This window comes from Zonotrichia albicollis, chromosome 15 (assembly GCF_047830755.1).
Source record: "Zonotrichia albicollis isolate bZonAlb1 chromosome 15, bZonAlb1.hap1, whole genome shotgun sequence".
Classification (NCBI taxonomy): Eukaryota; Metazoa; Chordata; class Aves; order Passeriformes; family Passerellidae; genus Zonotrichia; species Zonotrichia albicollis.
The window spans coordinates 15,138,499-15,165,324 of record NC_133833.1 but is presented as its reverse complement, the minus strand read 5'-3'; the positions used below and the strand labels follow the sequence as shown (position 1 = coordinate 15,165,324).

At 50.0% G+C, this 26,826-nt stretch overlaps 1 protein-coding gene across 2 annotated transcripts in view; it reads right to left on the bottom strand.

Annotated features, from left to right (window-relative positions):
- PSD2 (pleckstrin and Sec7 domain containing 2) overlaps nucleotides 1–26,826 on the bottom strand; it is a 77,800-nt gene that overhangs the window by 42,403 nt on the left and 8,571 nt on the right. Inside the window, exon 1 of one of the 2 annotated variants that reach the window (XM_005492505.4) lies at nucleotides 14,439–14,721. The exons of the other annotated variant lie outside the window; for it this stretch is intronic. The gene's annotated coding sequence lies outside the window, so the exon portion shown is untranslated. Of the gene's footprint in view, nucleotides 1–14,438; nucleotides 14,722–26,826 lie in introns of those variants that run through there. 2 annotated transcript variants of the gene reach the window in all.

The window sequence follows — 26,826 nt, the reverse complement described above, 5'->3', positions numbered from 1 at the left end:
GTGGATTTACAAAAGGCAGGTGTCACACGTTACCCTGCACATGGGCACGGTCAGGGCTCTTTGAGGAGACAATCCTGTGGAGACATGGAGAGATCACAGCCATGCTTCTTCTTTTTGAAGCACATTTCTTCCTTCTTATGTCTCTGCTTTGACCTCTGCCCTTTCAACATGGCTGAAAATAAAAACCTTCTACTATTCTCATTGTGAAAATCCTCAATTATTTCCCCCATGGGCTTGTTTTTAATATGATTTTGAAGACCTTATTATCATTCTCAGCCTCTCCTCTCCAGATTGTAGACCCTGCCTTCTTAGCCTGTTCTCAGAAGCTTCTCCACCCCTTTTAGTATTTGCCTAGCTTTTTCTGTATTTTCTCGAATTCTTTTACTTCTATTGCTCTGTTACAGTCTGAACACAGGGAAAGCAGCATTGCATGGTGAACTCAAGGTATGGGTATGCCAAAGATTTGTGTAGCACCAAACTGCTCTGTACATCACTCCCTGCTCTGGACAGGAGTCCCTCCCTGGTGACACCAAGTTCTAAGGCACGTGCAGAGTTTCTGCAGGCTGTGAGGGGCAGGGCTGGGCTGAGCCCTCAGCCACACACTGATGCCAGAGTTACACTTCAGAACCCCTGCAGCACTGATGGTCCTTGCTCATGGGCAATATGCTGTCCCAGTGGTTTCCATCCATCTCTGCCAGTGCAAACTGCAGCTCCTGCGTCCTTCACTTCCAATGTGGAAAAGAGGCTGTGTGTGGATAAAACATATCCTACAGACTAAAATAAACCAGCTACATGCTAAAAAAAGAGCCTTTGGGTAATCAGAAATCACTGTGCATGGAACATGCTTTTTCTTGAAACCAAACCCTACAGCTCCTTATTTTGAATTTTTATTAGAGTCCCCAGAGCAATTAGGACACATTGAGATCCAAATGACTGCTGCTAAACTTCATCCTAGGGAAACAACAGCAGCTTTTTTGCTTATGGGAAACAATGAAGATGAATCTTAAAATCCTTAATAGCTTTCCTGTTTGCACTCTTTTGCAGTTATTAAAACTGGGAAAAATAAAAGAATATATTTGGTATTTTTTGCATGTTCCTTTCCTCGTACTGACACCTTGGCTGGGCAGCACTTGGTGCACCGAGCCTTCCTTCAGCCTTGGGTGTGCACCATGATGTCAAACCTGTGAAAAGGGGTGAAAGCCTGGACTGTGCCCAGCTCTGGGCTTCTCAGGCCAGGAGGGACCTGGGGCTCCTGGAGCAGCTCCAGGGGAGGCTACAGAGCTGAAAAGGGGCCTGGAGCATCTCTGTGCCCAGGGAAGGCTGAGGGAGCTGGGGCTGCTCAGCCTGGAGAGGAGCCCCAGGGAGAGAGAGGGGCCTCAGCCCTGGGTGTTCTTGGGTGTCCCTGAGTGTCCCTGTGCATCTCTGTGTGTCCTTGTGTGTCCATGTGTGTCCCTGTGTCCCCTAGTCTGTCCCTGTCTGTCCCTGTGTCCCCCAGTCTGTTGCAGTCTATCCCTGTGTCCCCCAGTCTGTCCCTGTGTCCCCCAGTCTGTCCATGTCCCAGTCTGTCCGTGTGTCTCAGTCTGTCCCTGTGTCCCCCAGTCTGTCCCAGTGTGTCCCTGTGTCCCCACTCTGTCCCTGTGTCCCAGTCTGTCCCTGTGTCCCCACTCTGTCCCTGTGTGCAGGCTCAGGGCACCCCAGGCTCTGCTCCAGGCCCAGCCATGGCCCCAGAGCCACGGGCAGGGCCTGAGCCCAGGAGCTGCCCCTGCCCAGGAGGCAGAACTGCTGCCCTGGCAGTGCCAGCCCTGAGCAGATGGTGCAGGGGCTGTGCAGTGTCCCTGCCTGGGGAAATTCCAGATATTCCTATGCCCTGAGCTCTGGGATGGCCCTGCTGGAGCAGGGAGGTGGCACCAGGTGAGCCCTTGTGGGCCCTTCCAGCCTTCCCCAGCCTGTGGTTCTGTGGCTCTCTGGTTCTGTGGTTCTGTGACTCTGTGGCTCTGTGATTCTGTGGCTGCACCCTCACTTTACATCCTGGTGACATGGTAGGAGTCACTCAAGCCTCCACAAAAAGTGGGCCAAAGCACAGGGACAGTGAGCTGATGGGTCTCCCAGGAGAGGTGTGAGCTTGAGGCACAAGGTCCAGGATGTGATGAACGTGGACCTGAATGTCCTTGTGTTTCAGACAGCATGTCAGGTCTGGAATCTTCCTGGAATAGTCTCCTTTCAAATCCCACCCAGGGTCTGTCTGATCCCCAGATCCTCCCTCCTGCAGAAGCAAGCCCTGACCCCATTGGAAACCTTGCAGGGCTCCCTGTGGATTGCTCCTGCAGAAACCCACTGCAGTTCAGGAATCCTCCTGTGACCCAGAGAGAACCAGGAGCCTCCAGAGAGGGAACAGCAAAGGAGGGCAAATTTTTACTGCATCCTGGGGGAGGGAGGAGAAGGCCAGCTCCCAAGGGATGTTGTTCCTGCCTCTCCAACACAGTGCTCTCCACTCAGTGGGTCTGCCCAAGGAGGTTGTTTGCTGCAGGAGCCCATAGCACAGATCTCAAGCCTGCAGCTGTAAAGGGATCACAGGGATACCAAAGAATCCCAGCCAGCTCTTTGCTGGCATGGGAAAAAAATTGGAGAAAAGGGGCAGAGTTATTTTGTGCCCTGGCACCCTTCATTCAGCTCCCAGAGCTCAGAGAAGAGCTTGAGAGAAGGATGCCTGTTCTGGGTAACAGGTGAGACCCAGCCTTGCCTTAGTGCAGAACAAACAGCTTATAATCAGTCCATGCTGGGTTGAGTCCAGCTCAATACAGGGCTTTTAGGCTCAGCTCAGAGTTGGCTCCATCCTCACCTGTGCCTGTCTGCTGTGGTGCTCACCTGCTCTGGTGCTCACCTGCTCTGGAAGGGGAGTTTTTGGTCTGATTGTCTATAGGGTTGGGGTTTTTTATACAAAACCAGGCTGTTTGTGGGGCCTTTCCACTCAGTTCTGTGCAGCATCGTAATTGAATTCATTAAACCCAGCTTTCCCCACAGCCAGGGCTACCTTCCATAAAAATCCACAAGAGTTGCAACTGCTTCTCATAACCCATAAATGGAAACAGCTTCTTCCCCTCTCTTTCCCTCCCTTTGCTTGATCCTCCTTCCCCACATTCTCCCAGTACCCAAAATAATAAAACAGGGCTGGCAGCTGACTCAGAGCCCAGAAAAGGAAATTCCTGCCATGCTGTCTGTCTACACTAAGCCCATGCAACGCCTCGCTGCAGGATTTCAGGAGGCAGCAGGCGAGCCCATCCTGCTTGTCCCCTGGGAGAGACATCCAGAGGGATGGAGAGCAGAACTGCAGAATGAAAGGGAGTTGTGGAAGGGAGGCAAACTCCCTTCACACTCCAACACATCCATAAACCTTGGAGATGAGGAGCGGGAACACAACAGACTTTGATGGGGATCCTCTGACCACAGGAGCTGGCAGGCAATGTGTGCAGACAGATGGCTCCAGCCTAAGGGATGTGGGGACCAGCAGCTCTGAGAGTCCAGAATGTGCAGAGATGGCTGGGCACTGGCTTTGGTCTCCTTGAGAGCCCAGTGTGACCCAGAGAGCAGGGAGCAAGGTCTTCCTGAGCATCTCCCAAACCTGCCAGGAGAGGGGGAGGACAGCAAACAGACTTTTGTGGGTGTTGGTTTGGAGCCAGCTGATGGTGTCCAAAGGTGACATGCAGCAACCTGCAACACCAGATAACTCCTGACTCATCAGTGAGAGTGTGAAATCTCCCATTCTCTCCACACAGCTCTCCTTCATCTGCAGGGAACCACCAGGAACACCCTGCTGGCATTAGTGTGAGTGAGAGAGCCACTCTGGAAGCTGGAGGATGAGGGAGGGGATCCTCCTTTGAGAAGGAGAACAGCAAGCATTGTGAATGTCATTTTATATACATGTACAGACATCTCAAAAGGTCTGCATTTCCACCCTGGACCATCTCCAGGCCAAAAGGAATAACTTCAGTGCCTGAGGAGGGTGCCCAGGCTCCCTTGGCAGAGAGGAATGGTCCTTGTTTTGCCCAGCAGAGACTCAGCCCTGCTCTCCAAAGGGCTCTCCCTGCCCCTCAGTTGAGCATGATTTCTGCTTGTCAGCACAGCTCTGTGCACTTTGTGATGGCCCCCACATCCTCAAGGGAAACACCTGCTTCAAGACTTTTGGATGCTCCTGAGGGTCACCATGTCAGCAATTCCAGCTGGAGCATTGGTACAAGGAAGCAGAGACCTGACTGCTGAAGATGTTTGAGTCCAGAGAAGGCTGTTGCAGAGTCCAGACAGGACTAATTGCCCTGACTTGTCACAGACACATTTTATGAAAAATCCTTTCCTTAGGATTTTTCCTCCTGAGAAGCTGAGAGACCTCAGGTACAAAATGTAAACATTGATTATCTGCTGCTGTGGAATGCAACAGGTGCATCTGTGATTGGTTTCATGTGGTTGTTTCTAATTAATGGCCGCCAATCACAGTCAGCTGGTTCAGACTCTCTGTCTGAGACACAAGCCTTTGTTATTCATTCTTTCTTTTTCTATTCTTAGCTAGCCTTCTGCTGAAATCCTTACTTCTATTCTTTTAGTATAGTTTTAATATAATATATATCATGAAATAATAAATCAGCCTTCTGAAACATGGAGTCAGATCCTCATCCTCAGACCCCTGTGAACACCATCTGACTGATTTGAGCAACAACACAGGATCAACCAGTGTCCACTTGGGACCCGAGGCGAGTCATCCATCTGTGAGGGGAACAGCTGGGTAACTGTCACACCAGAGGGGACTTTCTGTGTTCATCTCAGTGGAGGGAAGGGAAGGAAAGGAAAGGAAGAGCAGCTTCCCTCACCAAAATCAGACTGAGATGCACTTATTTGGCTTGAAAACACAGACCAAGCCAAGATTTGCTGACAGCCAACAGGGCTGAAACTTCCCTGCCTGAAATCAGAGGGTGTTAGGGCACGGAATGTGGCAATCCCACTAAAGTCAGCAGCTCCACTTGGGCATAAAGCTGTCTGCACAGAGAACCTGCAAGGAACAGCCTGAGAACATGAGAGCTAATATGAAGGGACTTTAATACATCACCAGGACCAAATCAAGACATTTGAGAGGCAAAGTGGAGAGAGGAAGCCACTACAGGGGAACAGACAGGACAATGGTGTAGGAAAATCACTGCTCTTAGACTAGGATGTGAACATCAGCTCTTTTCCTAATGAATACTTCACCCATAAACTCATTAATACCATTCATCAACCTGCCTGGTATTCCTCACCAGGCAGGTTTAGCCCAAAATTTCCACTTTTCCTTTCAAAACTGCAGGAAATATTCTTGTAAAAGAAGCATGGGCCAAGTAAATCTTTCCAAGGCAAACAGATGATCACTGAGCTTCTGAAAACTGCCTGTTGGCTGTAGAAAACCAAGGTAGGACCAACAGTTCATCATTCTTCCATGCTGGAGAAGTCTCTCACTCATTCTGTTCTCTGGAAAGTGTCTGTTTTGCAGTATGACCACTCTCTCCTTTCTCCAGCATCTTTCACTGAAGTAAAAATGGTCTGGGGCACACCTACATTTTTGGTGGATCCATCAAATCTGTGTAATGATGTGCACTCTGCTCAGTCTCCCAGGCTGCAGTCAGCAGGGTGTAGGAATGGCAGAAAATATAATTGCATTTTTATTCTCAGAACTTACAGGGCAGGATGGAATCACTGAAGGAAAAGTAGGATTTCTCGGCTCTGTTAGGATGTGTTGAGTTATCATTATCTTTAACATGGCACAGAAGATGCTGTTCAGAACTTGGGTACACCAGAACTTGCTTGAATACATGGAAAAGCACTTTGAGTGAGAGTCAGCTCACCCAAATGCAGACATCTCCAGCTGAGCTCAGCCCCCAGGGTTCAGCAGCAAGGCTGGGTCTGAGCTGCATCAGAAGTTTTTGTTAAAGCAGAAGAATTCACTCTGCTGCTCTCTGCCCCCCAGCCTGGATGCAGCCCCAGCTCTGATGCTTTGCTGCAAATACCCACAGGAAAAGCAAGGGCTGCTGCCCAGCCCTGCTGAACATGGGCTGCAAACACTTCCACAGCAACATCTTGCTGTGACATGGCCAGATCTGGCCTCCCTAAGCATGAATGCCTCTGAGCAGCCTGAAATGTTGAAGCTGACTTGTTCTGAAAACACAGCAAGTTGCCCAGAAAGTGCAAGTGAAACCCTGGTGGAGCCATTTTGCAGCTCCTGTGCAGAGGCTGGGTCTGCCCTTAATGGATGTGCTGGATAACCATGGGGAGAGCCCTGGGATTGCCCTGAGGAAGGACTCCAACAGGCACACTCCAGACTGATGTAAAGGTGCTTTACAGGGACAAGGATGCTGCTTCTCCTCAGGGGAATTACAAAAAGGGCAAAAGGCTCATCAGGATGATGTAATTGCAGCAGGACAGTGTTTTAACCACACCTGCTCTGGACCAAAAGGCTCTCCCAACCTCTGAGACACCCTGCATTAGGTTTTGTGGCAAGGGTAGAGCAGAGCTGCTACACCAGCCTGCAGTAGGGTCATTGTGCCTCTTAGCAGACTCTTTTAGGTGTTCTCAGGGCTTTTCTCCTGCTCCCTAGACATCTTTACATCTGGGTATCAGACAATGACTTTGGGAACTGATGAATTATGTGCTGGGCTGAGGCTTTAGTGAAGCACAGGGAGGCCAGAGGGGCCTGCCAGAAATCAATGTGCTGTAAAGATGAAAGAGGTTCAGGAGATGAGTGCTGCTCAGGCTGGTGCAGCCCCTGACCCAATGACACAGTGGCACACGAGCAGTGGCAGCTGGGTTTGCTGCAGGGCACAAGTGTGCAAACTGCAGTGCTGTGCCTGACATGGGAATCTCTGACTGTTACAGTGTGCAGAATCAAAGGGACAGTGTCCCCACAAGGTGCACTCCTTGCAGTTTGCTGTTATCTGGAGAGCAGTGCATTTCCTGCTCTTCTGCTTTCAGGAAATACCCAGCTCATAAAGCACAGAACCATTCCCTACATCTACCAGGTGCTGCTGGAATTTTGTGGCCACTTTTCTGCTCCCCTGCTCTGATAGCAGTAATAGTAACACATCTGCATTTTAGGTGTTGCTAGCAAGCTGTGATCTTGCTGTGATCCTGCACATCCAAACCTCCTGCCTTTCACCTGGCCTTGTTACTCTGCTCCTGGTCCCCAGGCAGCCCTGGATCAACATTCCCACCAGGCATTTTGGAATCACCTCCTCTCGGACTTAACCCAGCTCTCACAGCAGGGGCACACAGGAAATCCTGAACCTCTGCACACTCAACTCTCCTCATTCCTGCATGGAAAAATGAAAATACTCTGGAGGAAGCCTGTAAATAAAAATCTCTTGCTCTTTCCAGACAGTCTTATGGTTTGGGGAGAGGGATAAATCCCTCCCTGGTGTCCCATGGCTCCTGCAGAGGCAGGTCCCAGCTGAGCATGCCCCAAGCACCCTCTCACCATGCTCAGGTGCTATGCTTTAAGGATCACCTGCAGGAGAGGCAGGAGGGGACAGGATGGGCTCCAACGGCACACAGCTGTCACACCAGCCCCTAGGAAGGAGCCACCAAAGGAAACTGCCTCAGCTGCTGCAGCAAATTAATTCTCTCTACTTCTGTGAGGAAAAAACAGCCCTGTGATTATCTGCTGCCTCAGTTTCCACACCCATGCATGGAGAAAGCTGCCTCCTGGGTTCTGGTGAAAAGGGAGGGATTTCATGTTGAGAGAATAGCAAGAGACCTGGGTAAACTGCCTTGAAAGGACACACAATGTCCTTTCCTGGAGAGGCAGGTTAACGCTCCCAGCTGCAGGCAGGCAGCTCCTGTTTCCAAGCTCAGGGCTCTGGTGAGGAGTGGCTTGAATATCTGCCCTTGCCTGGTGCTGCTAACTTGGGAGGCAAAACCTAAATACTCATTAAGGCAGCACTTGGCAGAAACCCCATCCTCAATTACAAAAATCAATTCATTTTTTTTTATGAGTCTTAAGCCTTTGGGGCCTTATAATCTAATTAAATAAAGCTTTCTCACTTTCCTCTTGCCTGCTCCCCTAGCTTCTGTTGTACCAGTAAAAAGACAAATATATATTTTTAATTTAGCAGAATTCCCCTGCATCGTGTATCCCCTTCTGGCCAGAAACCCCTTCAGTCCCCCCCGTGCCTGTGTCCTGCTTGGGCAGGCTGCATCCACAGCCTGCTTGCTTTGTTCCTAGCACATGCCAAAGCTCCAGAGTCCCAGTTCTCCTCCATCCACTCCCACAGGCTGGGTACAGTGCCTGTTTGAGGAGCAAACATGCAGAATCTGGGAAGGAGCAGAGCCCCACACAAGGAGAGCTCAGCGTTGGGAGCAGTGCCTTGTGACCGTGTTCACAGGGGTCTGAGGATGAGGGAAGAGATGAGGATCTGACTCCATGTTTCAGAAGGCTTGATTTATTATTTTATGATATATATTACATTAAAACTATACTAAAAGAATAGAAGTAAGGATTTCATCAGAAGGCTGGCTAAGAATAGAAAAAGAAAGGATGATAACAAAGGCAGCTGTCTCAGACAGAGAGTCCGAGCCAGCTGACTGTGATTGGCCATTAATTAGAAACAACCACATGAGACCAATCACAGATGCACCTGTTGCATTCCACAGCAGCAGATAATCATTGTTTACATTTTGTTCCTGAGGTCTCTCAGCTTCTCAGGAGAAAAAATCCTAAGGAAAGGATTTTTCATAGAAGATGTCTGTGACAGTGCCTCCTGTCACACTGAGGGCAAGGCTCATCCAAGGCTGCCAGGTCTGTCAGCCATGGAATACCCTCAGGTGGAAGGGACTCACAAGGATCATCAGTCCTGCTCCTGGCCCTGCACAGGACAGCCCAGCAATCCCCCCCTGTGCCTGAGAGTGTTGTCCAAACCCTCCTTGCACTGCCAGGATGAGATGCTGCTTTAGGACGTGCAAGGGGAGAGGCTGTGGGTGACCTGGAGAAGGTGCCACAGATTCCCAAATGGTTTGGTAGGAAAGGACCTTAAAAATCACCTCATTCCAACACCCTGCCGTGGGCAGGGTCACCTTCCACTAGAGCAGGTCCATCCTCTGTTCCTGTGTCCAGCACCAGCCAACAGCAAGTGGCCAGAGTGCACAGAGTGGGCAGAGATCTCTGTGAATATGCCCATGCACAGAGTGGGCAGAGATCTCTGAGTGTGCCCAGGCCCTGCTGGGGAGGAGGGGGCAGTCAGCAGGTCCTGCTCTCTATATGGCAGCACCTGATGTTTCCCTGAGCTGGCCTCAGATCCCAGTTCTGGATAAGGTGCTGCAGGAAGGCTGGAAGGTACCACAGGGAACACCCTCTCCACATCTATGAGGCTTTTGCATAGAACTGTGTGAAATTTTTTGGAAAAATTGTTCACTTGCTGAAAATTGCAATTATAGGTCAGCTAGACCTTACCTAGGGTTGTGATGCACTTGTGCTGAAACCACTGAAGAGCTGGATTAAAAAAAACAAACAAACCAAGTTGCAAGAACAGAGCTTTTTGCCTTGACTTTGGAGCATGTAAGCAAATCCAGAAAACAAAAAATGCAGCTCTTCAATTTAGTTTCGTATCACAGCATTTCCCTACTATCTTACAATTTTTTAAAGATTTAAAAGAAAAAGATATTTGGGTCAAATTTGTTTTTCCATATGAAGAAAATAATAGAGAGACAACTGCACATGGGGGAGGAGAAGCCAGAGAGGAGGCTGAGCTCACAGCATTTTCCCTGGGCTTTTCAGTATGATTGGTGAACCATGAGCAGAGAGCAGATCAGGCACTGGGGTCTGATGTCAGTTTTCCTGCTTGAGGTTGATCAGGAGAACTCAGAGGCACATGCTGTAACCCCCAGAAAGGGGACATCACTGGGATTTCTCTCCTAGGTTTTGTATTTTGAAGGGGAATTCAGTTCTCCATCCCAGGATGGAGTTCTCCATCTCCATCTCCATCAGCAAGGCCACAGAGCCAGGGGAGCTCAGCTGCACTGCCTGGGGGAGACAAGGATGGGCACTGACCGTACAAGACACCAAATCCAGCTGTGAGCCCCCAGCCCTGCAAACACTTCATCCCAAAGGTCACAGAGCAGCATGTCCCCAGCATGTCCCTGCCACAGCCACAGCACATGGAGAGCTCCCAGAGACACTGGGGCCTCTGCAGCCTGGAGCTGTCCGAGCTGGAGAGCAGGAGGCACAAAATCAGTGCACAAAGATTTTGCCAGACTGGGGCTTTGGGAGATTGGAACCAGAGCATGTCCCATGCTGTAGAGGAAGACAGAAAATCCTGGGGTGAATCCTGGGCTCATCCTGCTTGGAAAGAAGCATTGTCCCATCCCTGCCCCTGCTGAGGTGTATGACAGCAGTCACCAATGTCAGGGCATCTCACCAGCACCCCCTTTGCTGGGAGCCATCCAGCATGGCTCAGAGAAGAAGAGGACATAGCAGAAGATGAGGCAAGGCTGGTGGCACCACAGAGGTGACACCCTGAGCAGCTCCCATGGCACTCCTCAGAGTGGTGCTGGGAAGATCCCTTCAGGTGTGGTCTCCTCTTTGGGATCCAGTGTGAGCACAGCTCCTGGCCAGGACATGGGGACAGTTCCTTCAAACAACCTGGCAGCAGACAGCCTGAGCCACCTGCCAGCCCTGCCTCTTCCACAGGCCCTTCAAAACCACAGAGGGGAAAAAAGAAAAACCACGAGGGGAGTATGTGAGGTTATGAGAAGGAGGAAGAGGAAGGAGTGGAGGAAGTGCAGCGGTGGTGAAGAGGTAGGTGACAAACCATGTGCCCAGTTCCAGGCTGAGGCCCAGAAAAAGCACGGAGAGCACTAGAAGGGGTTTGGGCTCAGCTGCAGAATGTCTGCTGGGGCTGCCTGCAGCTCCTGACTCCCTCTGGGCCTGCCTGGTGCAAGTGAGGGAGCTCTGGCCTGATCCAGGGATGGGCAGTGCTTGCTCTAGAGGAATCCCAGTGTCCCCACCTGGGAGCTGAGCAGAGCAGGATGCTGCCAGGATCAGGGCTATGGGCTGCAGGGAAAGATCTCCCTGAGCATCTCAGCCACTCCTGGAGCTCCTGCAGGAGCACAAAGGACAGCAGTGAGGACAAAGGGAGAGGTGGTTACTGTCCAGCTTGGACAGGTGCCTCTCCCCCTGCCAGTCACAAGAAACAAGAAGAAGCCAGAACTGACCCTCTCCCACCATAACCCCCACAGGGAAGTACCACGAGCCTCCAGTGCAGAATCCACCCCTGAACCACTCCTATGGTCCATCCAGCCACTGAGAGCCTGGATGCACTGGGCCTCCCATGGATCCTGTCCCATCCTGGGAAAGGCATTTTCCAGCCAAAAGGACAAGGAGGATGATTTCACCTCCAGCAGATCTGGCTAAGAGGTGTGTGCACAGCAGAGACTTTCAGGCAGCAGATCAAGCAGCACCCACAGGGGACGTGGCCACTTCCACCAGGAGGTCACCCACTCCAGGGACTGCTCACACCCAGCCTCCAAGGAATTGCTGTGCCCACAGCCAGCACTTTGCTGGCAATAGCCACAGCTCCCTGCCAGCCCAGGGAACATCCTTTTGGCAACAGCACCAGCCTGTGAGAGTCAGCAGGGCCACACACAGGTGTCTGTGTGGGAATTGAACAGGGAATTCCATTTTCTTCTGGCAGCAGGAACCAGCTCCAGCTTTGTGCAGAACCACAGACACCACATGGGGCAACTTCAATTTCAAAGGAGACTTTTCACTTGAGTTGCTTTGGCATGGTGGCCTGACCTACCCAGCACTGTGTGCCTCAGGACGGGAACACAGCACACAAACCCATGGCATGGAAGCTGGTGGCACTGCTGGATGGAGGGAACTTCATTGATGGGAAAGCCCATGGAGGAAGAGGACAAAGAGGTGTTGGGTGATGGGATGGGGAGCAGAGAAGTGATGGTACTGTGGGTTGAAGTCCAGGAGAGCAATTCAGGGTATTTCAGCAGGGAGGTGAGAAGCACCAGTGGGGAGAGCATAAAGCCAAGACACCTGTGAGGGCTTCATGTGAAGAGCCACATGATGGGCCACGCAAGGAGGTCAGAAAAGCTGTCTTGGGCAGCTCAGAAACTGGTCTGAAACTGCTTGAGCCCCTCTTGCCACCCTCTGTGGAGCTCTCATGAGTGGCCTCAGCAATCACACCCACCTGGTCTCCATGGAGTGGAGTTACTGCTCCCCACCACCACCTCCCCGTGCAAGCAGGACACTGAGCAGGCCTGGTGCTCACACAGAGGCTCTTCCTGGCACAGCTCCTGTGTCCCCTGCCCAGCACTGCCATTGTCACCTTGGCAAAGTCATTGAACCATGCCAAGCCTCAGTTTCCCCAGAGAATAATCCAGCCTCATCCTAGGGTGGGCTGAAGGTGCTGAGACAGGAGGGAACTCAGGATTAATGCAGAACTACTTGGCTTCCAGCCTCACACCCCCAAAGGGATCTCCTGGGAAAACTACCCACTTCAACTGCACTTCTGCCTAACTTTTAGGGAGAAAAGAGGCCCAGAATGAGAACCATCCATTTTGTGAATTTGCCATCCCTCTGACATCCCCTCTGGACTCAGCCACCCACTTCCAGACTTTATCCATTGTTTGCTTGGACTTGTATGAGAAAAATCACATTAAGGAAAATCCTAGTTGAATCACAGACTTTGGAACAGTTGCAATGGACAATTTGACAAGGACATGGGGATTTAACATCTTTTTAAAGCAAAAATATCTAATGATAATATGCTCCACTCCTGGCTAAAAACATTATCTACTGGCATGGGGGGAATTAAAGCCATAATGCCAGCTACTATAATGCAGGCCTGGAACTCCATGCAAATATTATCCTCATCCAAGAGCTACAAAGCTCTGTTTATCCTAGTAATTAATTCTGTCTTATGTTTAGTGATACAATTAGAGAAACACTGCCGTTCTGATGGGCTTGCTTCCACCAGTGCCTTTTACTATATTTACATCCCCACAATAGGCTTGGTCTCACAGAAAAGGGTGAAATTGCATTTATGGAGACAATGCCACATGCATTCCCAGAGCATTTTAGAGATGTAAAGTTAGGCTCTAAATTGCACGTTTATTGTGTGAGCACACAATGAGCTTAGATTAAATATTGACTAAAGCCAGCCTAACACCCAAAATAATGAAGATGAGCACAATAGTGTGATTTACTCCCAGCCACTAGAGAAATACACATCTGTAACATATAACATGCCCTTCCCACAGATATACTCTTTGTATTCTAGCTAGCCTTAGGCAGGAAAATTTCATTCTCATAAATTATGGATTTTCTTTCCCAACTGCCGACACGTCCATATTACCAGTTGCAAAGCAAACAAATATAATAATTAAAATAATAATATTTTTTTAAAAAGCCATTCCCCTGACACTGTGAGGAGCAGGTGACCGGCTCATTGAATCCTCAAAGTTGAGGCAGCAAAATGGAAGATAAACATGGCTAAAAGCAGAGCATCCTTTCCCTTTTGTCCCCCAAGGTGTGGGAGCCAGCAGGGAGGTGTGGGCATGGCAGGTATCCTTTTAGAAAGTACTTCCAGCCCTAGCTGTGCTCAGAAAACTATCTGTCCTTCTCACGCCTTCCTCCTTCCCAGACTTGTGGAAGAAATTCAGGGAGAGGCAGACGTTAATAGAACAATTATGATAATAACCCAGTGCTGAGTGGGGGTAACACACACCCTTCCCAGCAGCTCGACCTCTAAATCCTCTAATACAGCACTGCTTCATTCAAGATTAAAAGAAATTGTAACCCAGCAGAGACAAAAAGACACAGGAGGCAAGGCAGGATCTCACTCGGCAGCAAAGCCCCACTCCAGTCCAGATGCAGTCATATCACTTCAGCTTCTCTGTACCATCTCCATGACAACCATGTAATTTGGATGCAATAACCACTGCCGAATTGATCTTTAAATGTAGCTTTGCTATAAAACATAATACTGAACGTGTCAGGCTCAGGATAAAGAGAGGTAGCCCCCTACCACTGAGGACTGTGATTTGAGAGCCCCTCTTTAATTTTCAGCTTCAATAATTGCGTGTGTGAGTGGATTTTAAAGGCAGGAGCAGCAAACACCATTTGTGTGCGTGTGTACGGCACGCTTTGGGGTAACACTGCCAATGAGACACCACACTGAGAGCTGGAAAAATGTGTCAATGTATATCCAGAGAATGGGCATCTTCCCACATGCACACACACACACACGCACACACACGCACACACACGTACCAGTCAGTCTCCAGCCTCTAAAGCACACAGCTGATGCATCAAATAATCCTCATAAGAACCAAACCCAGCATAACTAAGCAAAATAGGAGGGGGGATCGATGTACGGCATGACAATGAGAGCCGGGGAGCTCGCATTGGCACTTACCCGAGCAATGAGCTGTTTGTTTTTTGGTCCCTTCACAAATGCAGCTCCCTTTTCTCTTCAACAATCCATGCAAAATAATCTGCAGTCCCACCGATGGAGGAGTGGCCCCGTCCCTCCCCCTCCACCACCTTCCTAGACCTCCCTGTTATTGGCTTCCTTCTGCCTTCTCTCCTGCTCTGCCTCGCTCGCTGCCGATGGTTACACCTCCCAGCCTTCCCCCAAGGTGTCAAGAGACTGCTGGGGATCCGGCAGGCAGGGTGGGAGGGACGGCAGAGGGGGAGGAGGCAGGAGGCACGGTGAATGGAGCGGGGAGAGGATGGAATAAAGCTCCGGCAGAGCCCCTGGCAGAGCAGACCCGCGGCTGCCCGGGAGGCTCCGCTCGCAGCTGCCGGGGATGTCCCGGAGTGCCGGGGCTTGTCCCCACACGGGCACCTGCAGAGCGCTGAGGGATTGCTCTGCTTCCTGCCAGCAAATCGTCACCCTGAGAATCGACACTGGCTTCAAGTTTGGGGTTGAAATCCTGCCAAATGCTCTCAGTGTCTTTAACAAACGATGCGCTCCAAATGCAGCCGTGCAGCACTGGGAATGCCCCGGGGACCCACCTTGGTGCAGACCCCAGCACTGCAGGTTGGGCTGCTCCGTGCCTCTGGACACTCCCACCTGCTGCAGCTCCATCCCATCCCATCCCATTCCATCCCATCCCATCCCATGGATCCCATCCCATCCCATGGATCCCATCCCATCCCATCCCAGGCTCCAGCAGCAGTGCTGTCCTGTGCCTGCCAAGCTGCTTCCAGAGCCTCTCCCACCACGGTGGGCTGGAGCTGGTGCTGCTCACCACCACTGACACATCTCCATCCTTGCATGCAAATGGCTTTGTCCACAGGCTTGCCCAGGAACCTGGCTCACCAGGAGGGCTGGGGATGCAGTGTGGGATGGAGAGGAACAGGGACACAAGGCTTTTCCTGCTTTAGGGCCCTTTTACCAGACTGGCAGAGCAGTGGTTTATGGCAAACCCTGTCCCTCGGTTTTTTGGTGGCTGTAATACAGTGGGGGTTTCTATGGGTGCTCTCTGGGTCAAGCTGCCTCACTGGAGCACCAGCCAGTGGTCCTTAGCCTGGGTCAGCTACAAGGATCCTTCCCCCAGAGCTGGCACACTCTGTGCTGGCATCACCCGTGTCAGCCAGGATGTGCACCCTGACTGCTGCACTGGGATGTGGGGCCACAGGACCACAGAAGGGTTGGAGGGCACCTGAGAGACCACCTTGCTCCAGCCCAGGCCATGGGCAGGGCCACCTCCACCAGACCAGGGTGCTCCAAGCCCCATCAAATCTCTGAGTGAGGCAGAAGAGTTTGGTGTCTGCCCTAGATCTCCCTCCTGATTCCAAGGAAAAAACCTCTCCCTAAACCTCTGTCTCTTGGAAAACTCCTTCCAGGGAACACACATTGCTGAATGAGCAGGCAAATCCCCAACATTCCAAATTAAAAATACCATTACAACCCACAGCCATACATCCTTAACCCTGCATTATTTCACCATCAGGTGAAATAATGTCCTGGAGCAGCTCAGCAGAACATGGCCAGAGCTCCTTCCAGCAGGGATACCCCAGCACAGCACACGGGGTTGTTTGCCAGGGATAGGATTGGTAATGGACCATGTAATGAGCCACCCTGCAGCTACACTCAGGATTTTCCAACAAATGCAAGTGTGAGTGAAGGTTACTGTGCTGGAGAGACACAAAAATGGACCTTGTGGCCAGAGTCAAGAAGCTGGGCAAATCTAGATGTGGGGCTTTTAACCTCCCACAGGGTCCCTTCATCAAAGAAATTCGATTAACACCATCACGAAAGTCTGTCCTGCTGCCCTTTCTGATCAGCTCTAATGTATTTGTAATCAAACAATTATCAGGTTAGGGTTCTTGAACAAAAAGAATTAAAATATAAAAAGCGTAATCAATATTTATCAGTCTGTTGTGCTGTTCAGCTCTGAAGGCAAGGAACAAAATCCAATTTCTGCTCAGCTGGTCCTAGGAAATGACATTTTGCAGCTTGAGAAAACGAGGTTCTAGTTTCTAAGAATATATCCACTGGTGGGTTCCAAATAACTGTGTTATCAATCATTCTGCTCCTGGGAATGAGTGTATCAACAGCTGGATTGAGGGAGAAACCTCCTCTCCTCCCCTTGGCAGGGTGGTGAGCCTGTGCCTGTCATTGATTGGGCATTCCCAACAGCAACAAGGCAGAGATTTCTCCTGGTACATCTCTGTCAGGTGCCTCCAATATGTCATAATATTTTCCTCCAATTAAGAAAACTCCCAAACTACAGCGATTCTGTGTGTGCTGCTGAACTGTCTGGATTTTTTGCCACCTGTGACACGAGTTCTCTGAGGAAGAGGGAGCATCCTGAGGCAAGGACACCTTCCCTCCACACCGGCATCAGGGGAGCCACCAACAAGCCCCCCAACAAGCCAAAGCACCCACTGTGAGCCTGCCAGGCAGTGGGGAACTGCAGGCATGCAAGTAAAGTGCCAACACCTGCATCATACAGACCATGGGAATGCTCCAGCTAGGCTGAAAGCACAGGGGGACGCCTGGAAAAAAGATGTGGTCCTGAGAGGGTTGATGTTCGTGTAGACCCATGGATCCACCAAACAGGAGCTCCAAGGCTGGCAGCTCCACACACTCTGAGTGGAGAAGGCAGGACCACCTACCCTGCAGCCCCCCAGGCTTTATTGACTTCCCTTACCATTTAAAAAATGCCTTAACTGCAGCTTAATGCCTTTGCCTTTGAAGTGCTGAATCCCCATTACAAAGAGTTTTCCAGCCATGCCCTGCTCTTGATGCTTGCTGTGGCACACAAGGACACTTCTGGGTGCTGCTCAGCCTTCTCAGTTTTTATTCTGAAACCATTGCTGGCGTTCTTTTGTACCCAGGAATGAGCATGCCTCCATGTCCTCACACAGCTGTTTTTCTCAGGAAATCCCTTGGCTTTCCCAGCTGGGATTCACTCATTTTCAGTAGAAGCCACTTTGCTGGAAGCCATAATTAGGAGAAATCTGTGTGAGGGCCTGGCTGCATGCAGGTGGTGCAGGCAGGGGGATGGGGAGGGGGATAACAGCCCCTCTGTAGAATCAGGGCCAGTCCTTGAGAGCCTTTGTCTGCATTTCTCTTACACTTGAGATCAGTTCTTTATTCTGGGTAATGTCTGTCCTTGGAGGTAAGGTTGGAAAGCCCACACCTGGAATTTCTGCATCCAGCTGGGCTCTCACAGGTGTAGCAGAAGGCAGAGAGCTGCACCAAACACCTCACTCTGAGACAAACTGTCCAGCAGCAAACTGACCATCAACAAAAAGTGCATTAAAGCTCTACACTACAAAAATACAAGAATTTTATGACTCCCTCCCCATTAACAGGCTAACCTATATTCAAATAGGAGAATTAATGCTAGAATGGGTAACCAGGTGAAACAACTCCAGTGCCAGGAGCTGCACCTCAATACTGTGTCTGGGGCCACCATTGGCTCTTCCTGTACAGAAGAGCCCAGTGCCTTCAAGAATGTTCCCCTGTGAGCTTTTCTTTCCCCTCAGGCTGTGACCAGTTTCTCTTGTAACCTCCTCCTGGATATAAACTCAAGTGAAACTTGTTTAGGGCTCCACAGGGGTCTGGTTTTCCACACCACAGTTCATCCTCTGAGCTCCTCAATAACATTCTGGCTGCTGGGCCAGGAGTGAGAATTGAGTGCCAGCCTGGCCAGCACAGCCACCAGAGCCCTCTGGAAGTCCCAAGGACAGCGTGCACTCATCTCCTGTGCAGGGATTAGTCACCTCCCTTGCCCACACTAAAGAAATCTCCATGTGCCATGGAGGATTTTGATTCCCTGCCCAGTGTAGGCATTTCTGCCTGGGAAATCCCAGCCTGGAATATGGGAGTCATCATTCCTGGCATTTCAGGTTTTGGCAGAAGGTAAGATTGATGGTGCTGGATGAGCATCCTGCTCACTCTCCGTCTTCTTTCATGGGAGCTTTCAAATGAGTCACTGTCCTCCAAACCAGCATCCTTCCTCTGCCCACGAGGGTTTCTGAGTGTATGAATTTGCACTTGTCTTCCTGAGAGCCCACTGCTGACACAAAATCAGCTCCCCAAGCAGACCTGACCACTCAGAGCATCTGACTTGTCCTAATTTCAGTAACACTTAGTGTATGAAAACTGTATCCTCAGCAGCTGATGAGCGTGAGCAGGTCCTTGGAGGTCCCACAGGGAGTCTGGTGCTCTTCTGACTACAAGGGCTCTGCAGCATCTCTTCCATCTTTTATTGTACCCCAGTGCTAGGAGTCTCCCCTCTCTGCCATCCATCATATCACCCAAACAAATGCCATCTTATTTTGTTGGCCTAACTTCATAGAATCACAGATGGACTGGGTTGGGAAGGACCTTAAATCCCATCCAGTTCCACTCCCTGCCATGGGACAGCTTCCATAACCCAGGTTGGTCTGAGTCCAACCTGGCCTTGGGCACTTCCAGGGCTGGGGCAGCCACAGCTTCTCTGGGCACTCCCTTCCCCAACACCCCCAGCATCCAGGTACTGACATGCATAAACCATTCCAGGGAGTTTTTCTAGCCCTAGACATGTAAAACATTTCAGTTTACCAGCTGCCATTTAATGTGCTGCCTGGTTACTGGTGGAGCCAGCATCTTTGCATCCCCACAGTAGGATATGGACCCATCAGGCTGCTCTTCTCCAGAGCTATGAAGCTTTGACTGGACACATTTTTTAATTTTCAGTATCAGAGCAGAGTCTTTGCCAGCTTCATCTAAAACCAACATGCAGCATTTATTTTCTCCCTGACATACATGCATATAAACACACACACACATGCACACTCCCTAATAGTCCTTAATGCCACCAAACATAATTTTCATTGACTGCTCTTCCAGATTAGCCTTCCAGGTCTCTGCATTATGTAACAGTTAATTCATTGCTTTTGTTACCAAATCCCTTCTTTGCCTGTTTGGTGTTATTATTTCTGATTTTATCTTCCTTAACAATGATACATTCTTAGCTAAGAATATCTTCAATGGCTGCAGAACTGTGTGCATGCTGTGGAGGAGACAGCATCTATCAAAGTTTTCTTAAGCAACCCTCATTTATAACACACATTATTTTTTCTCTTTTTTTCCTCCAATCATTTCTTGTTTGTAATTGTTCCCAATTTAGGAAAATTGACCACTTTCAAGTGCCTTGCATACATATTATCAATTTAGGATCACATTCTGCTCAGAACAAATGCAATTAGAGCATTTAAGCAACCATTAATTCTGAGTTCAGTAATCAATTCACCTTTATCTGTCCAACTGAGGCCTGATCCAGAATCACACCAAATCCACTGCAATACTTTGGTAACAGAAAATTATCATCTGTCATTTTTGGAAACTGTGGGGCTGCACATTGGCAGCAGCACGAGTCCTTCAGCATCTACCCCTGAGGCTGAAAAGCTGTTCTGGGAACATGGATTTTCTTTCACTTTGTTATGAAGCTGTTTAGGGAAGCTGTTTGTCCATCCCCCGGTTCGATCTGGCACTCTGCAGGGATCCATCTGCTGATCCAGCCCAGCCTGAGTGCAAGAGCAGCCCTTGGTGGGATGCTGGGATCAGTTCTGCTCCAGCTCTGGGGTCCCAGCACAAGAAGGATGTGGAGCTGCTGGAACAAGCCCAGAGGAGGCACCAAGATGATCAAGGGGATGGAGCAGCTCTGCTGTGAGGGTTGAGTTTGTTCAGCCTGGAGAAGAGAAGGTTTTGGGGTGACCTCATTGTGGCCTCTCCAAGAGAGCTGCAGAGGGATTTCAGAGGGTGTGAGGACTGATTTTGCTGGTGTGAGCAGGTTCTGGAGCACTCATGTGAAGGGGCAGAGAGCGGAGGAAGGAAAATTTGCTTTTACCTGAGGCAATCCACGACAGAGAAAGTGAGGATGCTTCAGCTGTGGGAACAGAGGCCCTGGATCTTCCAGGCCAAGCACTGCTCATCCTGTTGGATGGGGTACAGTGAGCAAGGGCAGCAGAAAATTCAGGCCAAGCTACTGGGGAGCACTGACTGACTGGAGGTGCTGCCCATCTACCCTCACCTTTAAGGCTCATTGTCTGTCTGAGTCCAACCTAGAGGTCAGGCCCTCTGATTTTTGAAAGACTTGGGATATGGAAAGAAGGATTAGAAAGTTATATACCTGATTTCAATTATAATCATAGAAACACAGGATGATTTGGGTTAATAGGGACCTTAAAGCTTTTCTTGTTCCACTCCCTGCCATGGGCAGGGACACCTTCCACTAAACCAGTTTGCTCAGAGCCCTGTCCAACCTGGCCTTGAGCACTTCCAGGGATGGAGTGTCAACAACTTCTCTATTGTCTATAAAAATTGTTGATTAACAGACATTTTCAGATAATGGAAAAGGGAATTCAAATGATCTGATGTTCCCTTTAAGCTCAGCATTCAGGTCCTGGCTGGGAGAAATGTGGGACAGAAACACAGGGGCCCTGGGGCTGCCACACCTGGGCTGCAGGGGGACAATTAGCAGTGATGAGGCTTTACATAAGCAGAATCCCAGCACCTTCTTTGCTCTGAGTGCTCCTGAGCTGCCAGAATGGGTTCGATAAGAGGGACATTTTGGGATGCTGATGGAGAGGTGACACAGATGCCAGTGAGCTACCATTAGCTCTGTGTGCCCTTAGGATATTGCAGCATTTAGTCTTGTGGAAATGACCACTGGAACTGGGACAGGAGCAGGAAGGGCGAGGCTGGAGCTGTTACAGACACCCAACAGCACTAATGGCACTGCAAGGGGCAAAGAGCAAATTATTCAGCGGCTGGGCTGGGAGAACAAACCAAAACTATTTCAGATAAAGCAATTAGTTACAGCCCAGTGTTTCACCTCTTTGAGCTGGGGGTCAGGGCAAGATAGTGATCTTCTGTAAGTAGGGAGATGAAAAACAGTTGGACAATTTAGGAAAAAATCAATTTCAGCAAACTATCAGAAGACAATTCACAAAGAAGAACTACAACTGCAACTTGTATGACATGATTTTTTTTCCCATGTATGGAACTCCAGCAGGAACCTGTGAACTTGTTGAGGCAACAAAATATATTTCATTTGCAAAAAACACGTAAATGTTTTTTTTTATTCATTTCACTTCCAGATATTTTTCTTCTATTCTAGCTGAGCTGAATTTCTCTGAGGCACCACCAAGGGAGAGTTCACTACATGGGGACTGGGAAGGAAGCTGAAGTAGGTCTGGAAAGGCTGCATGGGCACATCTGCTGTTCCATTACTGATGGCATCAAGGGCACAGCCATAACCAAGCCTCCTTTCTCCATCCTTCCAGCCATTTATAGCTGATCTCACCAGAGCTAGAGTTTTTCCAGCCTCTGGATCACGGGACAGGTTCCCATGGAGCTGATGCCCCTGGGGCTGCTCCTCACCATGGCACACAGGATGGGACTGTGTTTGCAGAGTTTATCCCTCCTCAGCCACAGGCCAGGAGGGACTGAGATGCAGTTAAGTAGTTCCCCAGCCTGCACTACTTTTTAGCTCAATTTCCATTTCCTAAACCACTGCTGACGTCTGTCTAAATAATCATTATCTCCACAACCATGCTGAGTTTTAGCTTTGCTGAGCATCTCACAGCAGATTTGGAGCTTTGCAAAGGATGCTGAGCTTAAGAAGCTGCTGCTCTGTGTGTCTGTCCCATCTCACTGGCTGCTTTTGCCAGTGCACACACAAACACACAAACCCTACGTGCATGTGTGCTCCCTTTCATGTGAGCTGCCGAAGTGGGTACTTGCTGTCAGATCTTCCAAGCCACAGCACATTTTTAATCAGTCAGATAATTCAATCATTCATTTCAGACCTGCTCTGCACAGCTGTCATTTGCAAGCATCAAAGCTTCTCTCTCAAAAAAACCACACAGGCTGGGGGCTCATTCAGGCATTGCTGTTTCAAAGTGCTGAGGGGGGTGCAAAGCAAAAGAACCAACAGGATGGATTAAATGAACTTATTAGAAATACTTCTGAAGCTACCACCCAGCCATCCTCAGCAGACAACAATGGCATGGCACAAGGGCAGCTCAGGCATCTGCAGGATTTGTAAGGTATTTGCAAATCTCACTCTCACACTGCAGAGTGGGGAGGATGGAGGCGGGGGGTGTCACATGGAGCTTCCTGCCTGAGATGCTCAAAGCCACCGAATGGGATTTGGATGTCTGGTTCTCATTAAAATTAATGGAAATTGGGTGCCCAGACCTACAGGCAGCTTTCAAAAGCTGAGTCCCCATTTATAATTAATGTTCCCAACAGAATGACTAAATATTTATACAATAGTTCACATTATATGCAAAGTGGGAAAGGTGCCTCTTGGAAGATCAGGGACCCAGAGAAGGAGGATCTGATGGGATGTCAGGCTTAATCCACGTTGTCTCTTGTTTAAAGCTCTTCTACTTGCAAATCTCCAGCAGCTCCCATTGGATGAGCACCTGGGTGGTAGCTCAGCAACGATGAAGTTCTCAGGCTACAATGCAGCAAATTAAAATGGCAGATTAACAGCTTTCCTGGGTTCTTTTTCTCTCCCTCCCCACAGCCCTGACTTCCTTCATCAACTCACATCATCTCTGCAAATCCCAATTTCCAGTATGAAAACTGCTCAGTGATGTTGTAAGGGAGCAGTGGAGCTCAAGCCATGAGCACTGCCCTGCTCAGAGGTGATGTAGGTGGCAGAAGCCAAGGAAAAGTGACACTGATGTGGCTCCAGGCATTAGCAGAGCCATGGCTGGATCTGCTCCACTGCATTTGCTCTGGAGGGATGGAGTTATTCAGGGTACAGAGCTGGGGCTTGGGCCCTGAGGGTGTTTGGGGATCACCCCTGTGCTCTGGGGTAAAAGCTTGGCACTCCTGCAGGAAATGTTCAAAGGAAACAAGTCCTGTCCTGGTTTGTCTGTCCCTGGAGGAAACCCTTCTTCAGCTGGACCATCTCTAACTCTGCCCCAGCTGATGCACTGAGAGGCATCCATGGGAGCTTGGGCTCCATGTACCCAGCAGCCTCAGGTCCCCACTCAGAAGAGATCCTGGGCTGGGCTCAAGACGAACACTTAGGGTGGGCTTGATGATCATAGTGTTTTACAGTGCCCTAATCGAGGAGATTCAACTCCTCCAACCTTTGAAAAGCAGCCTTTTAACTTTATTCTTCCTTACTTTTCTATTCTTCTCACCTAAAGCCACCAGATGGAGAAGCTCTGCTGACTCAGGGCATATGGAGACAGCTCCAGTCTCTGGGTTTGTCAAGCCCTGACAAATGTACTGAGAGCTCACATCTGTGGGTCTCCAGCTTCTAGCGTGTGAGCTGTAGCTCCAGCTTCACTGAAAGGACACAGAGCTCAGCCAAAGGACAAGTCATGTGCTCTGTGTCTGTGGACAAACACCCTCTGCTACAAAGGGTTTACTCCCACTCTTTAGCTTCTGGTCAGCTGGCTCTCCTCTGCTACACTGGAGATATCAGTAGGTCATGTTGCCTTTCCATGTGACCTTGGGTGTCCTACACAGGTCTTTCCCTGCTTCTCCTGGCCCTCCTGACCATATCTCACAGCACAACATGGGCTATGTTTGGTCTAGAGGCTGGTCTAGCACAGCTACACAAAGCTGTCTCATGGAATCACAGAACATGCTGAATTGGAAGGGACACACGAGGGTCATCCAGTCCAGCTCCTGGCCCTTCACAGACACCCCAACAATCCCCCATGTGCCTGGGACCGTTGTCCAAACACTCCTGGAGCTCTGGCAGCCTTGGGGCTCTGATCATTCCCTGGGGAGCCTGTTCAGTGCCTGATCTCCTCTGAACCTTTTCCTGATATCCACCCTGACCCTCCCAATGCAGCCCCAGCCATTCCCCTGGGTTCTGTCACTGTCCTTGGTGCTGCCCCTCTGCTTCCCATCATGAGGAAACTGCAGGCTGCCCTGAGGTCTCACCTCAGCCTCCTCTGCTCCAGGCTGAAGAAGCCAAATGCCCTCAGCTGTCACCCACGGCATGGAAGTGAACGTGAGCTGCAGCCACATCCCCTGAACCCCACAGCCCCTGTGGCAGGGCAAAGGGGAGACAAGGCACATTCCTCAATGAAACCATGACCAGTCTGCATGGCATGGCACATTCACTGCTCCATGGTTTGTTTCCTAGTGAAACAGCCAGCTTGGCAAGACAAAAATAAATGCAAATTCAAGGCTTAGAGCTGTTGTCCCCAGATAAGATGCCAGGAGAGCATCAAGGACACATAAAGAGCAAAACAGCTTAATTTTCCCAGTGAATACCTGTCTGCTTATTTTTTAATTAAACAACAGCTGGGTGTAGACTTGTGAGACAGCAGAGGGATCCCAAGACAGAGGAGATTAGGTGATCTACACAAGTGAGGATATAAACCCTTCCTAGCACAAAGAGTGTGGCAGCGGAGCCTGGCAGAATCTGCTCCATCACTGAAACCTTCACAGCAACAAGCTTCTGCAAAGGCTCCATCATTTTTTGAGCATTTGAACCCAGAAGCAATTACATACTCTGAATCACAGCCAATACCCCATCCTGTCAAACAGACAGGGGTCATGGGCAGGTGTTTTAGGAGCAGATTGGACAAAACTCTGCTTGCAGTGGCCTACAAAAGAAATGGTCCCATCTTCAGGCATGAACATGGACTAGGCCACCTCTGAAAGTTCCTGCAGATCTGTCACTTGTTGACAGATGTGTAGGTAAAAGTCTGAAGGTCTGTATTTTCTTATCACACAACCTCAGGAAGAGATTTCCCCATCCAGACAACCCTCAGGCCTTGGCCATGGAGGGAGGGCTGAGAACCCTGGCAGAACCTTGGCCTTGCTCCCAAGAGCCAAGCTTGCATTCCTGCGGCACCAGAGAGGTTACAGGGAAAGACTGGGACCAAGGGCTCAAACATCTCAGCCCAGTAATGCCTCAGACCCCAAACCAGTGATCCAACCACCATCCTGAGCCACAGACAGGAATCACAGAATGACAGAAGGGTTTATGTTGGAGGGAGCTTAAAAGTCAGCCAGTCCAACCCCTGCCATGGGTAGGGACCCCTTCCACTATCCAGGGTACTCCAGGCCCCATCCAACCTGGCCTGGAACACTTCCAGGGTTGGGGCAGCCACAGCTTCTCTGGGGAGCCTGTGCCAGGGCCTCACCACCCTTACAGGGAAGAATTTCTTCCCAATAAGCCATCCAACACTGATCTCTGGCAGTGGGAGCCATCCCCTGTGTCCTGTCCCTCCATCCCTTGTCCCCAGTCCCTCTCCAACTCTCCTGGAGCCCCTTTAGGCCTCCCTGGAACCTTCTCCTCTCCAGATGAGCACCCCCAGCTCTCCCAGCCTGGCTCCAGAGCAGAGGGGCTCCTGCCCTGGGCCCCCTATGCTGGGAACAGAGCTGTGCTCCCAGGGAGAGCTGTGCAGGCTGCTGCTCTGTCAGACTGCCCTAGATTGGAGTGGTTAAGCTCCTTTCTGAAGGAAGATAATTGCTCTATTTTAAACTAAGTGGTTCAAGGAGAAAAACACAGGTAAGAGGGCCCGATGCTGTGAGCCTGGGGTGGGAAACAGGAGAGTGCAGGGCAGAGCAGCTGCACAGCTGCTTTGCTGGATGGTGAAAGTGATGCATGAAATGCACCAGTCAGGCTGTCACTGTGTCCCCAGCCCAGCCAAACTGGTGCTGCTGGAGAGAGCAGAGACCAAGCTGGGAGAAGTTGGTGCCCCTACTTGGAGTTCTGAGCTGCGAGGCTGAACATCCTTAAAATCCAGACAGGAAAAGTCCCAGATGGAACAAAGATCCTCTGTCTCCTCTTACCTGTCCCTTCTCCACCTGCAAGTTCAGGGTTTGTGTCCATAAAGGAGATTCCTAGAACACTCTGGCTCAGCCCTGTAGGCCAGGTCTGAGAGCAGGCTTTGAGCTGATTCCTCAGGTTTGGCTTTTCTATTTTTCAGATTCTGTTATGCTTTAGTGTGTGGGTCTGAGCTTCATATCAGGGGATGGTGAGCTCTGTGCACAGAGCAGGGAGACAAAACAATTCCTTCTCTAGCTGGGAACCAAGGACAAATGATCCAAATCTCAGGCCCAAGAGCACAAACAACGTGGGCTGAAGAGAGAAAAACAAGCAGGATGGGACTGCATGGGCTGGAGCTATAATTAGGCAATGAACTCCAATACGCAAATGGGCCAGAACTGATAAAAATGTGAGACTTCCAGACTGGTGATCCATTTTTTTGTGGCCATTTTGGGTTATGCTGCCCAAGATGGATCCATTGAAGCCTCTTAATAAATCCCTACTTTATTTTTAAGCTCTGTCTAGTCTCTGCTCTAGGTC